The sequence below is a fragment of the Microcaecilia unicolor genome, chromosome 11 (assembly GCF_901765095.1).
Source record: "Microcaecilia unicolor chromosome 11, aMicUni1.1, whole genome shotgun sequence".
NCBI lineage: Eukaryota > Metazoa > Chordata > Amphibia > Gymnophiona > Siphonopidae > Microcaecilia > Microcaecilia unicolor.
The window spans coordinates 199105853-199133669 of record NC_044041.1 but is presented as its reverse complement, the minus strand read 5'-3'; the positions used below and the strand labels follow the sequence as shown (position 1 = coordinate 199133669).

The window sequence follows — 27817 nt, the reverse complement described above, 5'->3', positions numbered from 1 at the left end:
TGTGCACATTTTTATTTAGTTGTTTACGGATTATAGTGAAGTATCTGAAAATTCAGCAGTGAGTTCTTAGCCATGCTCTCGGTACAGATTAACACAGCCCTTAATGCCCGTCAGAAACTTACCTAAATTTGCAGCTTCCTACAAGTTTCTGGGGGAGGGGGGGAGGTGCTGTGGAACTTTTCTTGATAGTATACAATAGACTATGCAAACATATGTACACCCTGACACTTGAACTGCAGTGGAAAATACTGAAATCTTCCTTCCTGTCCTGTGGCTATATCACTCATTGCATTTCTTCACAATACATAGTAACATAGTAGATGACAGCAGAAAAAGACCTACATGGCCCATCCAGTCTGCCCAACAAGATAAACTCATATGTGCTACTTTTTGTGTATACCTTACCTTGATTTGTACCTGTCCTTTTCAGGGCACAGACCGTGTAAGTCTGCCCAGCACTATCCCCGCCTCCCAACCACCAGCCCCGCCTCCCACCACCGGTTCTGGCACAGACCGTATAAGTCTGCCCAGCACTATCCCCGCCTCCCAACCACCATCCCCGCCTCCCACCACCGGCTCTGCCACCCAATCTCCGCTAAGCTTCTGAGGAGCCATTCCTTCTGAACAGGATTCCTTTATGTTTATCCCACGCATGTTTGAATTCAGTTACCGTTTTCATCTCCACCACCTCCCACGGGAGGACATTCCAAGTATCCACCACTCTATACGAAGGGAGGAGGGGGGAAAGACAGGTTGCAATTCTGAACTTAGCTATGGGCAGTACCATACAGTATAGTAAACCCAGCACCAGTGCAATGGATTCCCACTGGCACTGCATGGTACCCCGCCTTCCCTGGAAGGTGGAACGGCCCACAGACTCCAGCGACCAGCGTTATGCAGGACACAGAATATTTGGCAAACACGCGGTCACTGGTAAGTACTGCTGAGTTGAAAACCAGGAGATCTACTGTCAGATGGCTCTCACTGGAAGATTACGGACTATTTAAGAGGGGTCACGTGATTTCGGCTGAAAGATTACCAGACGTCAACTGGTTGCCTGACAAATCTCTCCGTAGCATGGTGTCCAGAAACCGATGCAAAACCTGTCTGCAGCCAATTCAACAGTAAACCCCTCCTCCTTGCAGTGACCTTGCAAGACGTCTGTGGAAGTCACGCAAGGCCACGGTTGAACTCTCGGCAGCGGGAGAAAGGCAGTCTGCAGAGGCGTTGGGCAGGGGGCTCTTTCCTACCCCGAAGAAGTCACTAGACCACCAGGGCACCACGCTAAGGTAAAGGAGGGGAGGGAAGGACACCCACCTGCATGTCCGCCCGCCAGCCTGCCTGTTCGTCCGCAAATCCAGACAAACTGGCTGGCAAATCCCGCCCGGTTGCCTGGCCGTGTCCTCAAAAAGAGGACATGTCTGGGTAAAACCGGACATATGGTAACCCTATCTAAACAGATATTCAATTTACTTTTGGACTGACTTCCCTTCTACTGTACCTCTCCCCCTCCACTGGCATTCCCCGACTTTTCTCTTTTCCACCCCTCTTTATCTCACTAATCCTGGGCCTCTTTTTAGTTCTGCTTTGATCTTTTTTGCCCATCTCTTGCCCTTAATCCCTCCACCTCCCTCCAATATTTCCCTCCTTAGCCCCTTTTCTTCCCCCTCCCTCTCCATATCTTTTTCTCAGCTCTTCTGATCACACAGAAACAGGATTTTCAGTGGCTCTCACACATCAGCAGTACCAAATCCTCTTCCAACCTGCGCAGGCGAGCTCTCTTCCCCACCCCCATCCCCTCTCACTTCTAGTCATGCCGACAAGCCTTCCACTGTGGCTGATACAAGCCAGCTGCTGGCTCTTAGCCACTCTCTGCTTCCAGCTCTTTACCCCGGCTTGTTTTGCTGAAGAACTGGCGCCTCTGGTCAGCCTTGGATCACAGCCACACAAAAAAATTGTACTGCTGATCACAGGCAATGTTCCCTCTAAACGGAGAACACGTGAGCGATTACTCATACATTTTAGGCATGTCGCTCACAGATTTTACACGGTTGCTCACAAAAAATTTTGTTGATGTTGTTCTGTATACAGAAATGCATTGCTGATACTGGTGACCGAAAACGTGTTGCTCACATGAAAAAAAATGTGCACACACCAGGCCACTCGTTAGAAGAAACACTGGTCACAGGTAGGAAATACTGACTTGGAGGGGTTTTGTCTGTGGGCCAGGGAAATTCCAGTAATACAGGTAAGGTACAAATTTATTTCAGATGAATGTTGCCTGTAATGGCTTTCTCCCAGAAACCTGCCAACACAAAAAGAGAATTTCTGGCTTCTTATCAGACTACACTCCTGCCAGATTTCTTTACCTGTGAAAACTGGCGCATTTGGTTTTCTATTTGTTTGCAAAACAGAAGATATGACCCAGAAAGCAGCAAGAGCTGTGCAACATCAATGACTTCATTATTTGCATAAAGTGATTCTGGTTAGAGGGAGAAGGACAGAACACCTCTGTCTACCCGAGTATCAGTACGATTTTAACAGGAAAACACTCACAGTCAGCGGCGTACCGAGGGTGGGGTGGTGGGAGCGGTCCACCCCGGGCGCACTATGCAGGAGGGGGTGCAGGGAGCAGCAACGCAGCTGTCGGCTCCGCCAGTTCCTGGATGAGTGCCAGTGGCTACGTTATTCCCAGATAGTGGAGTGGAGCAGTAGCCTAGTGGTTAGTGCAGCGGACTTTGATCCTGGGGAACTGGGTTTGATCCCCACTGCAGCTCCTTGTGACTCTGGGCAAGTCATTTAACCCTCCATTGCACCAGGTACAAAATAAGTACCTGAATATATGTAAACCACTTTGAATGTAGTTGCAAAATACCACAGAAAGGCGGTATATCAAGTCCCATTTCCCTTTGCCTTGTGACATCACAGTATCAGAAGTGAGCCAAGTATCGGGCAATCAAGCCATTGTGACATCACTGATGAGGTTGACTCTTATTGGTGGAATGAGTGGAGGAGTAGCCTAGTGGTTAGTGCAATGGACTTTAAGCCATTGTGACATCACTGATGAGGTTGGCTCTTATTGGTGGAATGAGTGTAGGAGTAGCTTAGTGGTCAGTGCAGTGGACTTTGATCCTGGGGAACTGAGTTCAATTCCCACTGCAGCTCCTTGTGACTCTGGGCAAGTCATTTAACCCTCCATTGCACCAGGTACAAAATAAGTACCTGAATATATGTAAACCACTTTGAATGTAGTTGCAAAATACCACAGAAAGGCGGTATATCAAGTCCCATTTCCCTTTCCCTTGTGACATCACAGTATCAGAAGTGAGCCAAGTATCGGGCAATCAAGCCATTGTGACATCACTGATGAGGTTGACTCTTATTGGTGGAATGAGTGGAGGAGTAGCCTAGTGGTTAGTGCAATGGACTTTAAGCCATTGTGACATCACTGATGAGGTTGGCTCTTATTGGTGGAATGAGTGTAGGAGTAGCTTAGTGGTCAGTGCAGTGGACTTTGATCCTGGGGAACTGAGTTCAATTCCCACTGCAGCTCCTTGTGACTCTGGGCAAGTCACTTAACCCTCCATTGCCCCTGGTACAAAATAAGTACCTGTATGGAAACCACCTGGATCTAAGCACAGAGGTGGTATATCAAATCCCACCCCACCCCTTTCATTAAAAATAATAACAAACAACAGGCTGAATATTTACCTGAATAATTTGTTTTGTTTGAGGAGGAGGAGGGTTGGTTCCACACACCCCTCCTCACCTCAGTATAGCCCTCTCACTCAGTACCTCTCTTCCCTCTTTCCCTTTACCCCATCCTCGTGCAGCCTTCTCCTTCCGCTGTCCCTCCCTGCTTCCCGCTCTCTGTCTCCTCTCCCCACATCCTCTCCCTTCTCCCTCCCCATCTTCAGAATTCTTCTAACACAATTTCCTGTTTCCCTCTTTACAGTAATTTACAGTAATTCCACGTTTCATGCCTGTCTCCTACCAGCAAGATGTCACACTCTGGAGCATTAAATCTTAGCTTCTCCTACTCAGGTTTATTCCAGTTTCTGTCTGTCAGCAAATATTTCTACAGCGTTAGTATTTCCTTTTACCATTGATTGTGATTTTCATCATCTTGGTGCTGAAGCTGATTCCACAGACCTCGCCGGCTACGCACAATCTATTTATCTTAATCTTTCGTAGAAACCATTAGTGCTGCAACTGTCAGCACCTTCTACTGTTGGTTGTGTTTGTACCACCAATGTTTATGTCCCCCCCCCCCCCCCCATGGAGAGAGTGGGAATCCTTGTCTCACTCCTCCAGGTAATTTGCAAACCCCCCTGGACGGGTCTGTTCCGATCTTGGTACTATAATTAAACCCTGGACTAGGGTTCTCCCCCCCCTCCTCTGCTGCTACACAAGTGGGGGAAACAGAAGTGGCGCCCTCTCCTGGAGACAGAACCTTAAGGAATACCATGACCAGCCAAAGCAGATTATTCTGCTTTTATCCCCCCACGCCCCCACTTACCCCAGCATCCCAAATATAATCAAGTCAATCATGAGGCGACTTGTACATAGAATGCACAATCAGGGCTCGGCAGATGGCGAGAGACTTCGTGCTGTTCCCTGACTGGAACTCCCCACCATTTGGTTGTACGTGTCCGCTTTACCTTCTATCTTTGTGTTTCTTGTTCACTGTTATCGTCCCTTACCCTTCCTTGGCCCTTATATTTTTTGTCTCTACTGTGTCGAATCGATACCCAAGCGGTTTTCAAATTACTGAAGGTCAACACACAGCGTAGTGACATCACAGCGCTCTCCGACCTTGTCGATTTCAAAATGAACTGAATTGAACAGACTCATTTGCCTACCGGAAACAAAATGGGAAAGGAATTCTAAATGTTGGAAGAATCAGAGCTGAGAATCAGAGAAGCTTCTATTCGCATCACAATTCTGAACTGTTCATGTAATTTCATCTGAAAGTTATGCAACGGGGGAAAGGGGGACAGAACATCCTTATTATTGAGCTTCTGAACGCTGCAATGCTTTTGACATTTAGCCACTCTGACAAAAAGGTAGGGGGCAAAGCTCATCCCAAGGGCAGAAAGAAAGCACCGCACATTTTGTTTTTGGTATTCTGAAACGGGCCTCATTGAGCCGTCCTCCAACAGGATAATGAGCTTAAAACAAGCTTTAATATTTTTTTTTTCTATTTTACTTCTGGCAACCAGGAGAGAGCATTAAAAATGCTAATTACATTAAATGTGATGCTGTTTGTGGGGTTTTTCTTTAATCAAAATTGTGTGCACACATTAAAATGAAATGAAATCTTTTATTCATTACCCGTCAATTGTCTCATATTAATTACATAATCCAAAGCCGTTTTAAACCCTTTGGGTCATCTTCTTTATTTTAGAGTGCAGTGAATTATCCCCCATCTTTCCAGTTTAACTTCAAGGCTAAAGAGTGCTCAACAACCATTGGCATAACAGCATAAAAATAGCGCTCTGTATTCAACAAGTGTTAGGTTCTTCCAACCACTTTCCTTTGCTTCTGGATCTAGAGGACAGTTGAAATGAAAGGAAGGTGCTCTTCGTAGCTTCTGGGCTCATGTAGGACCGCGGAGGATTCGTTCACCTCCAGAACCCTACGCTCAGTGGACTCTCCTGCTCAGCAGTCACTCTTCACTCGCTCAAACGATGTTGACATCTAGTCCGGGTTTCGGATGAATGAAATATCAAGTCTTCAATGGATGATACATCAAAAATATGGCACGAATACCATTCACAATACAGGAATGAAAGAAATCTAGCTGCAATTCCCCTGGAATCTCAATTTCTATCTTCTCACTTAAAGCTCTGGTCTTCTCCTGTATCGTAAAAGCCTTCAGAAGCTTCCAAGGTACATAGAGCACATAAGGGCCAGGCTCTCCAGGAAACAGTTTCACAAATACAGTCACGAAGAGGAACCAAGTGGCAAAAAGCACCTCCTAGCCAAGCTAATTCCCATAACGAGCAACAGAAAGAAAAGCAATAAAGATCTGAGTTAACTGGATGTAGTTGGTGGGAGGGGACAGGGGGAGAAACTAGGATCATCACTTCCACCTTCTCAGAAGGTCATCAAGGTACCGCACATTTTGCCAAAAGATAATAAATTGCTACTTTTCTCAGAGGAATGCTAATTCTTGGAACAAGTCCCATCATAAATACAATTTAAGACTCATTTGGGCACGTTCCGGGCTTTTCCTATACGTGCAGAGAGAGGAGAATAGACTATCATGACTGACCTCTTTATTTCTACACTCTTCCTGGAGTTCTGCTCAGGCAACTGTAGCAAAACCATCTGTATTAGCTCTTGTCAGCAAACAAGGCATGTTCTGTGCCGTAACAGGCAGGCTTGACTTTTTCTCCAACTTAGTAAGAAGAATGACAGAACGCATCAGGGGATTTCAGTGTCTCTGTAAATCTGTGCTGCAGCACAGAAATGCAAGTAACGCAAAGACAGTTAGCATCACACCCCGATTCAGTGTGTCTTTAGGTGGTACAAGCAGGAGGACATGCCTGCAACGTTAAGACTTAGTTCAAATACATGGTTGTACCGTGAACCTTCAAAACGACAACCATTCTACCCATATACGAGGGCCATTGTGGACTGTATCTCCCTGTTTTGGTCTTACACAGGGCCGCCAAGAGGGGGGGCAGGGGGGACAAAATTCCCTAGGCCCGGCGCGTCAGTCCCCTCCACCCACCCCCCTCCGTCCACCAACGGGCCTGGCTCCCCTGAATCCAAATCATAACACTTCAACTCGACCTCGCTCTGTGTGAAAGAAGCGCAGCAGCGGCAGTCTGCAGATTGCCTCCCTTCAGGCCTTCCTCCCTGTGTCCCGCCCTCGTCTGACGTAACTTGCGCGAGGGCGGGACACAGGGAGGGAAGGCCCGAAGGGAGGCAATCTGCAGACTGCCGCTGCTGAGCTTCTTTCACATGGAGCGAGGTCGAGGTGAGGCGCTATGATTTGAATTCAGGGGGGTCCGATCCGGTGATGGACGGAGTGGGGCGGTGATGACCTCGGGGGGGGGGGTGGGGTGGCAGCGGCAGGCCTGGCCCAGTCTCTCGGCGTCCCTGGTCTTAGGTTTAGGGGCATGCTAGTACATATTACAGGCACACACAAGGATGACATCACAACCCACTCATGCCATTTACTTAGGTCAATTATAACGAGGGTATTGTAAATAGACTTTCAGAAAAAAAACTTTCTAAACCCTTGTGCCGTGCATCAGGGATCAAACAGAAAACTATACCCCCATCACGTGAAGTCAAAATCTGAATGGTTTTTCAGGTTTGCCTGGAATGATTAGATTTTATATTTAAGATGGACTTGGGAAAATCCACTGCTGATTTCTAGGATAAAGCAGCATAAAATCTGTTTTACTGTTTTGGGATCTTGCAGGTATTTGTGACCTGGATTGGTCACTGTTGGAAACAGGATACTGGGCTTGATGGATCTTTGGTCTATCCCAGTATGGCAACGCTTATGTTCTTAAGTTTTTATCTATGTCATGTGTGTATTTATTTCGGTGGACTGTGGCTTCAAGCCTTGTCAATACACAACCAAGGAAAGGGAAGGTACAGGCAGCCCACACACAACACTGCACTGCAGCTGAACGATTTATGCAACAGGAATGCATGTCTACGAAGACATTCATTTATTCATTTAGACATTTATATCCAGCATTTTCTCAAACAATGTTTAGGTTCAATGTGGCTTACAGATACAAATATTTAGAGAACTATATAATGAATAGTGCAGTTGACTGTAATTAAGCATAATGTATTTTACAATAAATCTTACATCATAACAGAAAAACGTGCAAATTGTTTCACAATGTTACAGAATGATTAGATTTCAGTTTAGTGTTAAGAAAGATATACAGAAATATTCAAAGACCATATACATATAAGTAAATAATATATACATTTAGTGCATAAATCATCTATGGTGAAACCCCGGGATACATGATAGACCTCATTGACCTTCCAGCCAGAAACACCACAAGATCAACACGCACATACCTAAACCTACACTACCCAAGCTGCAAAAGAATTAAATACAAATCAACCTATGCATCCAGCTTCTCCTTTACAAGCACACAAATACGGAACGCACTACCAAACACCTTGAAAACAACGCACGACCTATCAAACTTTCGGAAACCACTAAAAACGTACTTATTCAAAAAGGCATACCCTGATGACCCAACTTAAATGCCTCGATCTCACAACACAATGAAACTAAGACTCGAATTGATCACAACTCAACCCTTCCTCCTTATTCCCTGATGTGTTTATCCTACATGAACCTTCTACACTGTCACTCTGTATCTGCTACACCGGAACTGGCGATCGCCACCACGGTTATTACGTAAGCCACATTGAGCCTGCAAATAGGTGGGAAAATGTGGGATACAAATGCAATAAATAAATAAATAAATAAATAAACATGCTTCCCTTTAGTAATCATGATCTCTGGGGTCAATGACCAGGTAGAAAAGGAGAAGGTGAAAGCTAGAAGGATGCTTGGGTACATAGGGAGATGAATAGCCAGCATCAAAAAGGAGGTGATGATAGGTCCCATATATAAGTCTCTGGTGAGATCTCATTTAGCATACTGTGTACAATTCTACTGACTGTATCTTCAAAACAGTTAAATAGGATAGACTTGGTCCAGGAATAGCTACTTAAATGGTCAGCGGTCTTCATCGTAAAACATATGGGAACAGACTTAAAGATGTCAGAGGGGAAATATGATAGAGAAGTTTAAATACCTCCATGGCATAGATACACAGGAGGTGAGTCTCTTTCAACTGAAAGAAAGCTCTGGAACGAAGGGGCATAGGATGAAGGTGAAAGGGGACAGGCTGAGAAGTAACCTGAGGAAATACTTCTTCACAAAAAGGGTGGTGAGTTCGTGGAACGGCCTCCCGGTGGAGGAAATGAAGGCTGTCTAAATTAAAGAAGCTTGGGATAAGCACACAGGATCTCGAAGGGCGTAGAAGGGAGAGTAGATGGTATGAAAAGCAGACTGGATAGGCAATATGATCTGCTGACATTTCTTCAATTACTACCCACTTCTCTACTATTTATACAATTTCCGTAGCAGTACCTGACATATGCAGCACCGGCAATACACATAACAAACAGTCCCTGCTCCACAGAGTCTACAGTCTGGTCAAAACACGCAGAACAGACAAATAGAAAGTTTCAAGAAATGAATTCAGGACGTGAAAATAGTTAAAAATCAACAAGGCTGTGATCTACCTCAAAAGAGTCAGACTTTAAGACCACAAGGCAATCAATCTGGACTACAAGGATGTACTAGACCTCCCCCCAAGAACAGAGGTCAACATCTGCACATCAGGATTCTCATGAGACCTGCAGGCTTTGGGCAGGAGAGATAAGCGTAGCAAACTCTTTCGGTTATGCATTGCTCTTGGCAACAAATCCGGTAACCACAGAAGCACGTACACTGGTAGGGAGACAGCGGCAGCTTAGCCTGGGAGTGGGAAATGCTACAGGATAGCGATGGGGGGAGGGGGACAGGAAGAAGCAAAACGGGCTTCTGACTCCACTGCCATCTCAGATTCTCAAACATTCTGCCAGGTATCTGAATGGAGTGCAAGAGACATCCTGTATCGAATGATTTATTTTTAACGAGTCCTTCACATAAAAGAATTAAATTGAGACTGTAGATGGACCAGGTACTTATGCAAATCAACTGCCAAAGCCTTTATTTCTGAAGGAAAATACTGGTGCACCGTAACACGTTCCCCACTGTCAGGGCCTTTTGACAACGTGCTCTACATTGGACATAACGACTGTGCAGTGACGGAGCAATTTCAAACCTGCTCATCTCTGGGGTCTCCTGTACGCAGGCTTTGTGTCAGTCTTAAAAAGGAAAACTATGCGCACACATAATAACTCTTCCTCATTATATTTCTACAGTACATCGTCTTTAAAAAAAGCAAGCAAACGATTGCTAAGGTGAAATACTGCAAAAAGGAAAAAGTGCCTGCAGAGATTTGCACTTGCATTCTGTGTGGGCACTTTTGTTTGTGGAAAACTATGGGGTTCTTTTTACTAAGGTGCACTGAAAAAATGGCTTGCGGTAGTGTAGGCGTGGGTTTTGGGTGCGCGCCGATCCATTTATCAGTGTGCCTGTAAAAAAAAAAGCCTTTTTAACATTTTTGCTCAGGGAAGGGCTGGGCAATTTTCAGACAACCTATTTATCCAGATAAGGGTCTGAAAATAGCCTGATGATATAGTAAATCAAGTCACCCACAGCCTTGTAGCTTTTCCTGGGGGTTTGCCAAAGTCATCAAAGTGCGTGCACCACAAATAAAATAAAACCCTCACACATCTGTGTTTACTTTTTCTATGGGGAAAACTTATACGTAAGTACATAAGTACTCCCAGTATTGCCATACTGGGACAGACCAAAGGTCCATCAAGCCCAGCATCCTGTGTCCAACAGTGGCCAATCCAGGTCACAAGTACCTGGCAAGATCCCAAAACAGTACAAAACATTTTATGCTGCTTAACCCAGAAATAAGCAGTAGATTTTCCCCAAGTCCATTTTAATAACGGTCTATGGACTTTTCCTTTAGGAAGCCGGCCAAACCTTTTTTAAACCCCGCCAAGCTAACCACCTTTACCACATTCTCTGGCAATGAATTCCAGAGTTTAATACCACACACTGTTGCCTCTCCCAACCTACATTCGAGTCTGGAACATCTACAAAAATGCAAGAATACAAATGCATAAAAGCTGACACACAAATCCTTTTACCTGTGTACAGGCCTAGAAATAAGCAACCCATTTCCTTCCAGCTTCGTATCTTCTTTTCATTTGGTCACTCTGCAGATTTATAATATTCCTGCCTTCATGGAATAATGACTTGCTAAGACCTCCTGATCCAACATCCCTGTCTTTGCAATTTGAACGTATAAAAGGCTCGCTCAGTTTGGATTGTTCACACCCGTTTATAAACCACCGAACGCTTTGGTTAACCGAAAGCACAACCAGGCTGTCTGCTCAGAGTTTACATTCTCCAACTACATACCACCCCCTAAAAAAAAAAAAAGAAAGGAACAAAATTAAAAGATATCACATCTGACCTTTAGACAAGAACCAAAAAAAAAAAAAAACCCCTCTCACTCAGAAAGCAAATTCATTTTCACATCTGCAAAGCTTGTGTTCACTATAAATTAATGCTCACTTCAAACACCGCATACTAGCTGATTTTAATTATCTTTAAACCACGTTAAAACCACAATTTATTGAGCTGGAGCCTGGGGGATGCGTTATGAATCCGCAACAGATTTAATGACAGGAGTGGTGAATCTCGGCACAGTAGATTAAGTTTGCGCTAGAGTATAATAGGTGACCTTCTATTATAGAGCAGAATTACTAGCCGAAAGCCAAGTTTCCCTCCCACAGGTAGGACCTACGTTTCATCTTTCCTCAAGCTATTTTACTTAGCACCATGTGGCTTGTAGATTAGGAAAAAAACCGATTAAATTCCGCCTTGCGAGGACTGAACGAAGGGTTCTTTCTAGAAACACGGTGTAAACCTGTTAATTAAGCCTTGAGTGAGTGCCAGAAGAAGACACCATACAGGCTGCGGGGGGGGGGGGGGGGGGGGGGGAGGAATTTTTTTTCCCCTTCACATCTTCTACAGAATGGAAAACTGTTTCTGGAGTTGCTGTAAAACATAGGCGCCAGCTCTGTGGGTTCTTGAGCACCCGCAATATTGAGCAAGTTCATTGACTGTGCCCAACGAGGGGTCATTTCTATTCGGTTTAAACACCCCCAATCATTTTGAAAAGCTAACTCCTCTGCTGTCAATCATAATACGTAGCAGACGGTGATCTTGCAAAATGAAAACCGATCTTATCTTCCGTTGTTTCATTTGCATGGGTGGGTAGACGTACTCTCAAGAGTCCTTGCTGGATGGGTCTTGCCATTTGGCTGGCTGAAGATACCACGAAGGGATTATTAGTTACATAAACATGTGGACTTCTCAAAAGGCAGAGACTACGTTCACTTCCTCAAATTCAGTAAACCTTGTTTCATTTTAATCTAGGTCTCTTATTAAACTGTAGCCTTCATAGAGCCGGAGATGTTTTGTAAATGCTTCTACAGTGTCAACAAATTACCTCCATCTTTCGACAAGGGATGAAGGCTTGGTTATAGCAGTTAGCTTCTGAGATGAGGCGGGATTTACATTTTCTTCGTTTTTCAAGAAGGGTACGATTGTACTGGTTAGTTTTAAGATGAGGTAGTGCTATTGTAGGCGGTGAGGGGCTTTATTTTATTATTTGGTGTGGGCTTTGGGAAGAAGGGCAATTTACAGGGGTTGATTTGTTTTATACTGTGTGTGTTAACCATGGTTGTAAATCACCTTGAGCTTTGTTGTACAGGCAATTAACAAATCATGTTAAGGAGATGGTGGTACATGGTATTTTTTTGCATCTTAGGCAAGTTTTAAAATTAAGCCCTGCTTTACTAGACTGGTTCATTTATAAAGTTTCACAAAGACCAAATGGTCATTCCATTAAGTGTGTTCCACCCCAGGCTCTCCTAGCCCTTTTTTCTGGCTCTGTTTAATGTTCATCTTTAATACTTAAGATACCACCTTTCACTCACAATCAATAAACGCGGTTTACCATGCATAGTAACTGGGGACTAGATAAGAAAAGGAAACGCCATCTGCGATTGTGCAGAAAAGGCCATAAATAAGAAGGAAGAAATAAACCAAGTGGCATCAACCACTGCCCTGTCCCAGTATAGGCAAGTTCAAAGAATTGAGTTTTTAGTCCCATCTTGAATTTCCTGAAGGAATCTTGAAATGAGCAATAGATGCTAAAGTCAGACAGGGTTCATATGTTGGTGGAGGCGTAGAATGGCCTCCCGCTGGAGGTTGTGGAGTCGAGGACTGTTCCAGAATTTAAAAAGGCATGGGATAAGCATGTGGGTTCGCTTAGGAACAGGAAGAATTAGGGGTTACAGAGGATGGGCAGACTGGATGGGTCATTTGGCCTTTATTTGCCGTCATATTTCTATGTTGTAGAGTGGAGGGAGTGGCCAAGGAAGAAATGTATAAGAGAAAGGCTGTACGTCAAATTCCATGGGCCAATAAAAGGATTTTAAAACAAATTTGAAATATAACTGGCCTGAGCACAGTTGCATAATAGATGTGCTCTCTAATAGTTTATCAACTAATTTGGTTTCCAACTAGACTAGAGGTGGAGGAGTGGAGGAGTGGCCTAGTGGTTAGTGCAGTGGACTTTGATCCTGGGGAACTGGGTTTGATTCTCACTGCAGCTCCCTGTGACTCTGGGCAAGTCACTTAACCCTCCATTGCCCCTGGTACAAAATAAGTACCTGAATATATGTAAACCGCTTTGAATGTAGTTGCAAAAACCTCAGAAAGGCGGTATATCATTTCCCTTTCCCTTATGACATCACAATATCAGAAGTGAGCCAAGTATCAGGCAATCAAGCCATTGTGACATCACTGATGAGGTTGGCTCTTATTGGTGGAATGAGTGGAGGAGTAGCCTAGTGGTTAGTGCAATGGACTTTAAGCCATTGTGACATCACTGATGAGGTTGGCTCTTATTGGTGGAATGAGTGGAGGAGTAGCCTGGTGGTTAGTACAGAGGACTTTGATCCTGGGGAACTGAATTCAATTCCCACTGCAGCTCTTTGTGACTCTGGGCAAGTCACTTAACCCTCCCATTGCCCCTGGTACAAATAGTACCTGAATATAGTATGTAGACCACTTTGAATGTAGTTGCAAAAACCTCAGGCAGTATATCAAGTCCCATTTCCATTCCCTTTCTCAACCCCGTCTCAGAGACAAACCTAGCTGGTCAGCTTTTCAGAATATCCACGAGATAAATTTGCATGGACCAACTTCCACTGTATGCAGATCTGTCTCATACATATTCTTTCTGGGTATCCTGAAATACTGACTGGCTAGGTGTGTGCTGAGGACCGAGTTGAGAACCACTGGAGTAGACAAAGTTACTATAGGGCTAGATGGGAAGTCACAATAACGCGAATCAGAGTACGTTGAGCAGAGTCTTCCAAAAAGGATTGAAGGGTGTGAAACCGTCAAAGCACGGAAAGTAGATCCAACAGAAGATAAAACTTGAGCTTCAAACAATAGTTTGCCTCATTATACTCGCCCATCACTGTCTAGAGTGCTTACACACACAAGTTTTGTTTCTTTGATAAATTCAGGGTCCCCAGAATTTTTGAAAGGGGTTCCTAGGCCCACATCCCATTTGTAGGAATTCAAATTTAAAGGCACGAATAGGAAAGGGTCTATGAATCACAGGGTAGACCTTCTAGAGGAGTGGCCTAGTGGTTAGGGTGGTGGACTTTGGTCCTGGGGAACTGAGGAACTGAGTTCGATTCCCACTTCAGGCAGCTCCTTGTGACTCTGGGCAAGTCACTTAACCCTCCATTGCTCCATGTAAGCCGCATTGAGCCTGCCATGAGTGGGAAAGCGCAGGGTACAAATGTAACAAAAATAAAATAGATACTATTGGAGATTCTACATGGAATGTTGCTACTATTGGAGATTCTACATGGAATGTTGCTATTTCACATGTAGAAGGCTGTGCAGGCTTCTGTTTCTGTGAGTCTGACGTCCTGCACAAATGCAGAAGCCTGCGCGGCCACATTGGTGATCTGCAAGGGCCGACTTCTACATGGAATGTTGCTAGTAGAATAGCAACATTCTGTGTAGAATCTCAAATAGTAGCAACAGTGGAGGAGTGGCCTAGTGGTTAGGGTGGTGGGCTTTGGTCCTGGGGAACTGAGGAACTGAGTTCAATTCCTGGCACAGGCAGCTCCTTGTGACTCTGGGCAAGTCACTTAACCCTCCATTGCCCCAGGTACAAATAAGTACCTGTATACAATATGTAAGCCGCATTGAGCCTGCCATGAGTGGGAAAGTGCAGGGTACAAATGTAACAAAAAATAAATAAATCACATTCATTGCAAGCTTTGGGCACCTGTATCAATGCAAACCCTGTAGATAGACTGGTCCGGCAGTCTTTCTGCTCACGACAATTCCAAACAGCTGATATATTAGGCGTCTCTGAATTCATCTTAAGGACTTCATCTAGCACGAGAAATTGATTGTTTATAGTTGAGTGACAGATGTTGAAAAAGAAATGTGCCTGAGATATGCCGAGGAAGCTCTAATAATATTACACAGGAGCAAACCATGAGAATTACCGTGCCAGTTTGACATTTTCCTTTATGGCATTGGGGCGATTCTGCAGAGCGATCTTTGACACCACTTTAATGTGCTTTAGCTACTAAGTATCCAGGCTCCTGAAAAATAATTGGATCTGACAGTTCATTAAACATGCCCGATTCACACTGAACTCCAGATCCCAGAGGCTGTTGAGTGTGTCCACGATGCCCTTCTTCGCCAAGCACAAGATAAAGGGGGGGGGAGGGGAGGGGGTTGTCAGAAAGGTTAGGAAGGCTCAAATATTCCAAGCACAGCCATCCGTGGAGCAGTACTAATGCATTCTTTGTAATTATTCTGCAGGAGCTATTCGCAGGTTTTAATCAGAGGAAGTTGCCCTCTACCCAGCACAGACACTGCAAGGCAGCAGAAGCCTGGACTGGTTCTAGTAGTTTCTAAGAGCAGAGGTGTAATAGCCATACTGGGTCCTGGATCTCTCGGTAGGTTGCGATACCCTTTCAAAGGGCCAAGTTCAAATGTTTCGCAATGCATGAGCTTTTGGGAGCTACAGACTCTAGCAATTTCTAACAGTTCCAGAAGCTTCACCAAGCCAAAATCATGACCATGTTGTATACTCAGTGGCGTACCAAGGGGGGGGGGGCGGTGGGGGCGGTCCGCCCCGGGTGCACGCCGCTGGGGGGTGCCGCGGTGCGCACCTGCTCTGAGTTTGCTGACTTCGCGCGTTCGCTGCAGCTCCCCCTGCCCTGGAACAGGTTACTTCCTGTTCCGGGTCAGAGGGAGCTCCAGCGAACGCACGAAGTCAGGGAACTCTGAGCAGGCGCACGCTGCGGCACCCCCCCCCCCCAGCGGCGTGCACCCGGGGGGGTCCGCGCTACATCGGGGGGGTGCTGCAACCGGGGGGGGGGGTCCGTTGCACCCGGGGGGGGGCGCTGCCCCGGGTGTCCACCCCCCTAGGAACGCCACTGTGTCTACTCCATAACTCATAACCCATGTTAACACACGGCTATCGATGATGCTGCATCTCATCAAGAATCCTCCATTAAACCAAATGATTTAATTCTACGGACATTTACTGGAGTCAACAGGTGGACAAGCACAGCGGATAACCAAAGTCCAAACACTAGACCATTCCCTGCAGCTGTGAGCAGTTTTCAACAACAGGAATGTCAGGGACAGTGGCGTAGAAAGGGCGGTGGGGGCGGTCCGCCCCAGGTGCATGCTGTTGGAGGGTGCAGAGAGCAGGCGTGCGCCTGTCAGCTCCACTGGTTCCCTGCTCCCTCTGCCCCGGAACAGGTTACTTCCTGTTCCGGGACAGAGGGAGCAGGGAGCCAGCGGAGCCGACAGGCGCGCGGCTGCTCTCTGCACCCTCCAACAGCCAAGAATGCACCCGGGGAGGGGGGTGTCATTGCACCGGGAAGGGGGGGTGTCGTGCTGCACCCTGGGGGACGGACGCCACTGCACCCGGGGGGGGGGGGGGGGGTGCGCAGCTGCGATCTGCCCCGGGTGGCAGCCGACCTTGCTACGCTACTGGTCAGGGATACCTGCAGCTGATGATACTAATTACTACGTAAGCAAGCGAGAGCAGAGTTGCTTCATCTAACAGCTGGAAAAAAAATGATTTCACAACAGAATTAAAAATATAATCTCTTAAAAATTGAATTGTTCATAATTCCTTCAACATGGAAATCATTAACCTTAGTCACAGAGAGGACCTTTTATGCAAATCAACGATAACGTTTCCAGTATGCAGAGGTAGAAGGGTCACAAGAATTTTCCCTTCTGAAAAACGTCCAGGTACACAGAGACCTGCACAGCAGTGGCATAGCCTCGGGGGCCTGGGCCCCCTCACCCTCGGGTTTGGGGCCCCTCCACTTTAATGGATGATGGGGATAACAAGCCCTACCAGCCATAAAGGTCTCCGACGAGAGTCTCGCCTGTGCTGTCCAAGTCAGCAGATGCACTTCGGCCTCCAATGCCAGCTGTCTTGCGCATGCTCAGTTCAATGACTGAACTGAGCATGCACGAGAGTGTCGACACTGGCAGCCAACTTGAGCGCTGCTGTAGCAGGCACAAGCGGGACTCGCAAGAGGAGACTTCTTCGGCTGGCAATGTTGCAGCTGCAGTGGCGGGAGGGGAGGAAGGGAGAGTATAGCTGGCTTCCTCAGTCCACCTTTGTCCCCCCCCCCCTCCCAAATGCACTTCTGGCTACACCCCTACTGCACAGCTGCACAAGAATAACTTCAACAGCTGGTATGTATCGCCACCTCATGGAAAGCTTGGAGTGTAATGTAATGTATTTCTCGTATGCCGCCAACTTCCACTACCAGTGGTTCAAAGCAGGTAACAAAATATCGAAAAGCAAAAAATAAAAAAATGTAAGAATAATAGGGAGCTTAATAGGGAGAGAAACCAAAACTGAGAAGTCAGAGTTATGTCTGGAAGTAATACTATTAACAACAGAAGAACAAAAGACCCTCACACAGGTCGAGCAAGCAGACAAAACACTGCGAAGGTGACACAAAAGATGATGTCAACGCAAAACGTCCAAAGGATTCAGTTAGTTCATATCAGAAGTTTTATTCAAACGACGTAATGGACTCGACACAAATCGTGTTTCGGCCACAAAAGCCTGCCTCAGGAATCCCTGTTGCGACTTTGTCCGTGAACGCTCCAGTTTTGATACCTCCATGATTCGGTGCGTTGTTTTCAGACGTCATAGAGCGCTGAGCAGGGCCGCTGAGGGGGGGGGGGGCAAAATTCCCCGGAGTGAGAGGTTTGTTTGTTTTTTTGGTTCTTGTCTAAAGGTCAGATGTGATGTCTTTTATTTTGGTTCCTTTCTTTTTTTTTTAGGGGGTGGTATGTGGTGGGAGAATGAAAACTCTGATCATCATATGCAGTCACTCCATGAAGTGATACAGAGATGATATTCCTTATTTTATTCTCTCGTCCTTTCCTAATAATTCCTAATGCGTAATTGAGCTCATCCTTTCCTAATTCCTTTTTTGGCACGCTAAGGTAAGTTTTCAATGTACTGCTCAGAATGACACCAAAACCCTTTTTTCTAGCTGGTGACTTCTAGTGTGTAACCTGTTGCTATGGTTTGAGTTATTCTTCCTTAAGTGCATCAGTCTTCACTTGTCCATATTAAATTTCATTAGCCATTTGGATGTCATAAGTACATAATTATTGCCATACTGGAACAGACTGAATGTCCATCAAGCCCAGCATCCTGTTTCCAACAGTGGCCAATCCAGGTCACAAGTAGCTGGCAAGATCCCCCCAAAAAAGTACAATACATTTCAAGAGCATTTTAATAACGGTCTATGGACTTTTCCTTTAGGAAGCCATTCAAACCTTTTTTTAAACCCCGCTAAGCTAACTGCTTTTACTACATTCTCTGGCAACGAATTCCAGAGTTTAATTACACGCTGAGTGAAGACAAATTTTCTCTGATTTGTTTTAAATTTACTACTTTGTAGCTTCATTGTGTGCCCCCCCTAGTCCTGGTATTTTTGGACAGAGTAAACAATCGATTCACGTCTACCCATTCCATTCCACTCATTATTTTATAGACCTCTATCATATCTCTCCTCAGCCATCTTTTCTCCAAGCTGACGAGCCCTAGCTGCTTTAGCCTTTCCTCATAGGGAAGTCGTCCCATCCCCTTTATCATTTTCGTCACCCAGTCTCACCAGGCCCTCCAGCACACATTTAAGATATTTCAAAAGACTAAGGAAAAAAAGTGAGTGAATCGGGGCATGCTTGAGGGCGAATCCCAGATGGGCAGCACTCCTTCCCCGCTCCGCACCTCACCTTCACTGGGGCTTCTGCGTTTCCTAATGGGTCCAAATGATAAAACCGCTGCCTGTTACGGTATATTTGTACTATTCTGTATAGTGCAGCAAGTAATTTAAATTTGTATAGCCTCGAGCTTTCGGCCCCAAAACTGTACAGAGCAGGTTACAACAATTAAAAACCCAAAATGTAGAGATAAATGTGATCAGGTTGAGAAGATACAAGAATCGGATTCCAACCCGCTGACTCAAGAGCAAATGGTTTTACTTCCCTGTAATTGAATCTAACAAACACCAGTTAAGAAGGTGCGAGTGCTCTGGAGTGGGGGGGGGGGGGGGGGTTCTGTCTGGAAAGATGGAGGATTGGCACACAGTCACAGCTGTCTAATTATATTTTATTTTTATTCTGTGTATGTACTATAAAATTCAGATTTGAACTTTGTAAAGGCTGGGATTACACCAGGCTTCGTCTTCAAGGCATCCGCGACCTCCCCCTGTTTGCCGAGTGCAGCATTGACGGAACGCACAACTTCGTAAATGACAAGATGGGTCAGAAGGACAGCCTGAAAACCACAGAGCTCATGGTCAATCAGAACGTCAGACATCATTATCTCAGACACAGCAGCTTGCTTACTGTGAACCTCTGTCCCCTGAACACCCCCTCCCCTGGGAGACATAAGTCTGAAGATCTCCAATATGACAAATTCCATCGCTAAACAGAAGCTGACAAGACAGTGAGGGAGGGAGAGGAGAGAAAAATCGCAAGGTTCTGCTGGAAGCTACATCCTTAGAAATCAACAGGAGTATACATCAGTGACAGAAGTATGAAAAAGACACATCATGCCGCTGTTCAATGCCTTAATGGACCACAAAACCAATAAATTAGATTGGATCCAGAGGTTGACAGATGCTGGGCTGAGCAGAGCACCTCGTTCCCTTCTTAACTGGCTTCTGGTCTGGACCCTTGGGCTGTTGGGGATGGTTTCCTGAGCGCTCATTAACCATGCAGAAGGCTGCCCTTTGGTCTAGCTGTCATCGGTACGTGAATCAGAAGAGAGAAAGGAAAAAGGAAGAGCGGGCGGACCATCACGTCCCACAGAAAGATGAGAGGCTGAAAATGCGATGAAAGGCTAATTCGCCTGCCAACCCGTCAGATCAATAGAAGCAGGCCTTGCTGACAGATTAAGCCCAGGAATCTGTAGTTATATAAAACATCACATTTTATTAAATATTTCATAAAGCAGTTTCTAAAACACTAAAACTTCTTTACTTCAGAGATTAGGGAAGCTTTTTTTTTTTTTTTATATCGTCAGTAAGGTGCTCCGTGGTCTGCTTTCACGGAACAAGGCCATCTGCTCACCTGGATTCAATTTTTTTTATTATATCTATACCCCGCGCTTTCCCACTCATGGCAGGCTCAATGCGGCTTACATGGGGCAATGGAGGGTTAAGTGACTTGCCCAGAGTCACAAGGAGCTGCCTGTGCCTGAAGTGCGAATCGAACTCAGTTCCTCAGTTCCCCAGGACCAAAGTCCACCACCCTAACCACTAGGCCACTCCTCCACTGTTGCTACTATTTGAGATTCTACATGGAATGTTGCTATTCCACTAGCAACATTCCATGTAGAAGTCGGCCCTTGCAGATCACCAATGTGGCCGCGCAGGCTTCTGCTTCTGTGAGTCTGACGTCCTGCATGTACGTGCAGGATGTCAGACTCACAGAAACAGAAGCCTGCGCAGCCTTCTACATGGAATGTTGCTAGTGGAATAGCAACATCCATGTAGAATCTCCAATAGTATCTATTTTATTTTTATTACATTTGTACCCTGCACTTTCCCACTCATGGCAGGCTCAATGCAGCTTACATGGGGCAATGGAGGGTTAAGTGACTTGCCCAGAGTCACAAAGAGCTGCCTGTGCCTGAAGTGGGAATCGAACTCGGTTCCTCAGTTCCCAAGGACCAAAGTCCACCACCCTAACCACTAGGCCACTCCTCCACTGTTGCTACTATTTGAGATTCTACATGGAATGTTGCTATTCCACTAGCAACATTCCATATAGAAGTCGGCCCTTGCAGATCACCAATGTGGCCGCGCAGGCTTCTGCTTCTGTGAGTCTGTACGTGCAGGACGTCAGACTCACAGAAACAGAAGCCTGCGCAGCCTTCTACATGGAATGTTGCTAGTGGAATAGACGTCAGACTCGCAGAAACAGAAGCCTGCGCAGCTTTCTACATGGAATGTTGCTAGTGGAATAGCAACATTCCATGTAGAATCTCCAATAGTAGCAACATTCCATATAGCATCCCCAATAGTAGCAACATTCCATGTAGAATCTCCAATAGTATCTATTTTATTTTTGTTACATTTGTATCCCACTCATGGCAGGCTCAATGCGGCTTACATGGGGCAATGGAGGGTTAAGTGACTTGCCCAGAGTCACAAGGAGCTGCCTGTGCCTGAAGTGGGAATCGAACTCAGTTCCTCAGGACCAAAGTCCACCACCCTAACCACTAGGCCACTCCTCCACTGTTGCTACTATTTGAGATTCTACATGGAATGTTGCTATTCCACTAGCAACATTCTATGTAAAAGTCAGCACTTGCAGATCACCAATGTGGCCGCGCAGGCTTCTGCTTCTGTGAGTCTGACGTCCTGCACGTAACGTGCAGGACGTCAGACTCACAGAAACAGAAGCCTGCGCAGCCTTCTACATGGAATGTTGCTAGTGGAATAGCAACATTCCATTTAGAACCACAACATTCCATGTAGGACATTCCATGTAGAATCTCCAATAGTATCTATTTTATTTTTGTTACATTTGTACCCTGCGCTTTCCCACTCATGACAGGCTCAATGCGGCTTACATGGGGCAATGGAGGGTTAAGTGACTTGCCCAGAGTCACAAGGAGCTGCCTGTGCCTGAAGTGGGAATCGAACTCAGTTCCTCAGTTCCCCAGGACCAAAGTCCACCACCCTAACCACTAGGCCACTCCTCCACTCAGTCTTTGACTGCTGCAGTCACTGGTTGGAAGCCAAGACCTCATCAGGATTACGGCAATCCCCAACAGAACCCTTTAACTGGAACGGACTTTACCACAATATTACGAAGAAAGCTTCTTAATACTTAGAATGTGGTTTTTGGTTGTGGTGCTTACGTACATATGAATAGTGGAGGGAAAAAAAGCCTCTGTATCCCCAGTCAATGTGTCAATTTTTTATATGACTGGTGGGGTGGACTCTTCATTGGCTTTAAAAAAAAAACCTCCGATTTTTATTTTAATCTTTATTTTTTGTGATTAACTCTGAACTTATAATGTCTAATTAATATGTGTAACTTTTAATTGAATTTGAGCATATTTCACTTATCTCAATTGTCCGACGGGGTCCTGTTTCGCCGTATCGGCTTTATCGAGGAAACCTTGTGTTTATGCCTGTATTAATTATTCAGCTTGTCTCCTCTCCGCTGTTCTCACAAAAATAAAGATTAAAAGAAAAATTGGAGGTTTTTTTAAGCTAATGAAGAGTCCGCCTCGTGAGTCATATAAAAAATTGAAATATTGACTGGGGATACAGAGGCTTTTTTCCCTCCACTATTCATATGTATGTAAGCACCACGACCAAAAACCACATTCTAAGTATTAAGAATCCCCAACAGAAATCAGGGCTGAGACAGAGCTGGGGCAGGGCCATCGCCCCCCCCCCCCCCAGCCCCTTACCTCCCTGCATCTGCTCCTTCCTCAGTTTGTCACTCCCCTGCTCCTGAATGCATCATGTTAACGCAATCAGACAGGTCCCAACACACAGGAGAGAGACAAACTGAGGGAGCAGAAACTTCTGGCGCCAACCCTACCCTTGGAGGTTGGACCTGGGGAATCTTGCACCCCCCCCCCCCCTCGGCAGCCCTAACAGAAGTCAAATCACCAGCCAGAATCCCACTGTAGGATAGACCAGCCTTTAAAAACGCAGTCAGTTTTATGGCCTTAACAGCAATCCTGACGAACAGATGACATTTTAAAGAAAGGCTATCATATAAAAAAATAGCCGAGAGACACCCTTAGAATCCGTTGCCAGAGAATGTGGTAAAAGCAGTTCGCTTAGCAGGGTTTAAAAAAAGGTTCAGATAATTTCCTAAAAGAAAAGTCCATAAGCCATTATTAAGATGGACTTGGAAAAATCCACTGCTTATTTCTAGGATAAGCAGCATAAAATCTGTTTTACTCTTTTCGGATCTTACCAGGTATTTGTGACCTGGACTGGTAACTGCTGGAAACAGGATACTGGGCTTGATGGACCTTCTGTCTGTCCCAGTATGGCAACTCATGTTCTTTCATTCTTTCTGACTTAATGGGGGAACAGAAGCAGATTTTTAACAAAGATTTGTATCTCTCCAACCAACTCTACAGTTAAGAAGTTACATCACTTTGAAAATTTGCCCCCAATGGAAGTCCGAAGAAAAAGAAAAGACTCTTTAATGCAGACATCTGTGTTAAGAGCCTTATGAAAAAGGATGTCTGCAAGTACTGAATCAGGCATGGACTGTGCAGTGCCAACTTTAAAGCAAGTTCACAGACCCAGAATTCCTCATGCACAGTAGCTAATCTGAAGTCTTCATTGTGCATACAGATGAATGCATGAAACAAAGGCAATATAAATTAACTTCTCCTTCAAATATTTTCTTAAAGAATACCAAGGCACCTGCACATCAGCTGTTAATCTGTTTTCTAAGGCAGGTCCATCTGTTCTGATTAAAGCCAGCACAAACGAGGGCAGATTCAGCCGTGATTACTTTTCAACACGGCTTATTCCTGCAGGAACCGTCTCCAAAAACACGAGTGTTGAGTTAAACAAAAAAAAAAAAATGCAATGTAAAGGCTCATTAATTTAATACAGTCTCCGCAGCTGTGAAAAGATTTAATCCACTGTGCTGAAAGTTAGATTGGTTCCCTATCCTGAGAAGAACTAATCTGATGTCTTCAAATGTGTCTCTTGTGTATACTATGAGATGAGGTTCACGCCAGTCGCGGTGCGTGCCATTTGGAGCAGGGAAAAAGTAGGGATGCACAAACAGCCTTCCAGTCCAACCGCAGAGTCGTACAGTAGTGCTGAAGAAATGTTATGCGAGCAGATTTGACGCGTACACGTGTTTTGGTGCACAGCGCCTGCCTCGGCAGTCTTGTATTATTTATTTATTTATATGTAATGCTTATACCCCATGCTTTCCCACTCACTAGCAGGTTCAGTGCAGCTTACATAGTATATCAGGTTAACAAAGTAACATAGAGTGGACGCAGCTGTAATATAGTAAGGAAAGAGGTGGTTGTTTAGATGTGGATAGATGGACAAGAAGGAAGATGGTAAAGGTAGGGGAATGGGAGGAGCGTGTATATTGGGATTAGCGTGTTGTTAAGTATGGTAGAATGTATAGGGAGGGGTAGGAAGAGGGATGTGTTAGAAAGGGTTAAATAGGGAGCGTATTCCAGGTTCAGTCTTCATAGTCTGATCCAGGTAGCGCAGATGGACTCATAGTCTAAGGTCATTTGTGTAGGCTTGCTTGAAGAGGTAAGTTTTTAGCAACTTCCGGAAAGGTAGATGGTCATTGACTGTTCGAATGGATCTTGGTAAGGCGTTCCATAGTTGGCTGCCTATGACGGAGAAGTTGGATGCGTAGTAAGTTTTGTACTTAAATCCTTTGCAATTGGGGAGATGTGAGTTGAGATAAGTTTGAGAAGATTTTGAGTTGTTTCTGGCTGGAAGGTCAATCAGATTGTACTTGTAACCTGGGGTTTCTCCGTAGATAATCTTGTGGATCAGGGTGTGAACCTTGAAGTAAATTCATTGAGTAATAGGGAGCCAATGAAGCTTTTCACGGAGAGATGTTGCGCTTTCAAAACGCGACTTACCAAAAATAAGTCTGGCTGCCATGTTCTGAGTGTATCATAAGCAAAGTACGCTTTTGTTATCCAGTATATGAAAACAAGCACCACAAGGGTACAACAGCATCAATAAATGTCATGTCACAGACCTTGTAACTGTTCAATACCATGATCACCACTGAACTGCGCCAAAAGATGGGATCATGTCGAGTCTGGTGTATTGATAAAACAACCTACAACTGAACGCTCCTAGGATTAGAGCGTTCAATTGTAGTTTGACGAGCAATCGTGAAAGCGAGCGCGACTGTTGTATGCTTGCCATCATTTATTGATCAATAACGTCAATGGTGCACAGAAACTTGTGTTCAGAATCGTTAGCGGTATCGGACTCCTGATGCAGGCCAGGTGGCCGAAACACAGACCCGTGTCGAGTCGTGCCTTGTTTGGATTAAAGTTTTAACAGCACCGTTATTGACTGCGTGAGGTTCCACTGTTATCTTCGCTGTGTTTGCTTACTATCTAGTTAAGAGTCGGGGTAGACCAGGGGAGAAGAGAGTCACGGCCAAGTGAGGAGTTACCTGGGCATCGACAATATTCAGTCATTGTTGGCCTGGTAACTATCCAGGAACTACTTCTGAACATCGACGATACCTGGGTAACTCCCAGTAGGCCGCAGGCTGGTTCCTGGATAGGGGCTGGCATAGAATATCCAGATCTCATTCAGCTGAACACTGCCAATAGAAAATAATGCAGAAATGAAAAAAGACGCAACGTTGCATCCAGTCACCCATCCAAACCAACAGTCCATCCACTACAACCTTGGCTTCCTCTAAGATCCTCAGCGCTTGTCCCAGGCTTTTTTTCAATTATGAATTATGATACTTTCCTAAATCACTTTTCCACTGTTCACAACCCAACACTATTGGCAACGCACATAAAGGTAGCGATACGTACGCAGGGGTGATTCTAAACAGCCCCCACCCCTAGGTGCAGGGTAACGCATGCATCGTTCCACGCATGAACTTTGTAACAAATTTTTTAAAAGATGCTAACTCCCAGCTGCTCCGAGCCTTGAAGTGTCCTCATGATTTTAAGCATGCAAAGAAGCAGGCCACTTTTTAAATAAGGTGGCTTCTGGGGCAGCATCTCCAAGGAAGGCTGTTTTGTACAAATAATTACAGTAATGAACCTCATTCCTAAGCCGGGGTATGATTTCAGTCTGTGAAGATCAGGGGATATGTGGCTCAAATTCCCTCACCCCCCTCCCCCCCTCCCTGAAATTCTGTGAAAGGTTAAAGGAAATATTATGCCTCAATTCTGTAGAAATTATTATGTTTCTTTTTTTTTCTGGTTTAATAGATGATTAGTCTGTAACCCACTTTGAACCACCATTTGGTTTGGAATTTAGCAGGGTATGTGATATCATAAAGTGTGTAAATCCACAACAGCCCCTTCCCTACCAAAAAACCTCCCAGAACAGCCCTCTTATGCAAGTAATTATATACATGGATTTCTCAGATGTAGGAAATCCAGATTTCTTATGCACAAGTTTCAATTAACCCTTGGAAGATGAACACCTGTATGGAATCTTTAGTAAGACAGTGACCTCCTCCCCATCATTTTTAATTGTCAGAGAATGTGGTAAAAGCAGTTAGCTTAGCGGGGTTTAAAAAATAGCTTCCTAAAAGAAAAGTCCATAAGTCATTACTAAAATGGATTTGGGAAAATCCACTGCTTATTTCTGGGATAAGCAGCATAAATTAAATTGTACTGTTTTGGGATCTTGCCAGGTACTTGTGACCTGGATTGGCCACTGTTGGAAACAGGATACTGGGCTTGATGGACCTTCGGTCTGTCCCAGTATGGCAACACTTATGTACAGTGGTGGAAATAAGTATTTGATCCCTTGCTGATTTTGTAAGTTTGCCCACTGACAAAGACATGAGCAGCCCATAATTGAAGGGTAGGTTATTGGTAACAGTGAGAGATAGCACATCACAAATTAAATCCGGAAAATCACATTGTGGAAAGTATATGAATTTATTTGCATTCTGCAGAGGGAAATAAGTATTTGATCCCCCACCAACCAGTAAGAGATCTGGCCCCTACAGACCAGGTAGATGCTCCAAATCAACTCGTTACCTGCATGACAGACAGCTGTCGGCAATGGTCACCTGTATGAAAGACACCTGTCCACAGACTCAGTGAATCAGTCAGACTCTAACCTCTACAAAATGGCCAAGAGCAAGGAGCTGTCTAAGGATGTCAGGGACAAGATCATACACCTGCACAAGGCTGGAATGGGCTACAAAACCATCAGTAAGACGCTGGGCGAGAAGGAGACAACTGTTGGTGCCATAGTAAGAAAATGGAAGAAGTACAAAATGACTGTCAATCGACAAAGATCTGGGGCTCCACGCAAAATCTCACCTCGTGGGGTATCCTTGATCATGAGGAAGGTTAGAAATCAGCCTACAACTACAAGGGGGGAACTTGTCAATGATCTCAAGGCAGCTGGGACCACTGTCACCACGAAAACCATTGGTAACACATTACGACATAACGGATTGCAATCCTGCAGTGCCCGCAAGGTCCCCCTGCTCCGGAAGGCACATGTGACGGCCCGTCTGAAGTTTGCCAGTGAACACCTGGATGATGCCGAGAGTGATTGGGAGAAGGTGCTGTGGTCAGATGAGACAAAAATTGAGCTCTTTGGCATGAACTCAACTCGCCGTGTTTGGAGGAAGAGAAATGCTGCCTATGACCCAAAGAACACCGTCCCCACTGTCAAGCATGGAGGTGGAAATGTTATGTTTTGGGGGTGTTTCTCTGCTAAGGGCACAGGACTACTTCACCGCATCAATGGG

The 27817-nt window shown here is 45.2% G+C and overlaps 1 protein-coding gene across 1 annotated transcript in view; it reads right to left on the bottom strand.

Annotated features, from left to right (window-relative positions):
• The window catches only part of LOC115481021 (ephrin type-A receptor 7-like), a 222736-nt gene that overhangs the window by 56205 nt on the left and 138714 nt on the right, over positions 1 to 27817 (bottom strand). The window lies entirely within an intron of this gene.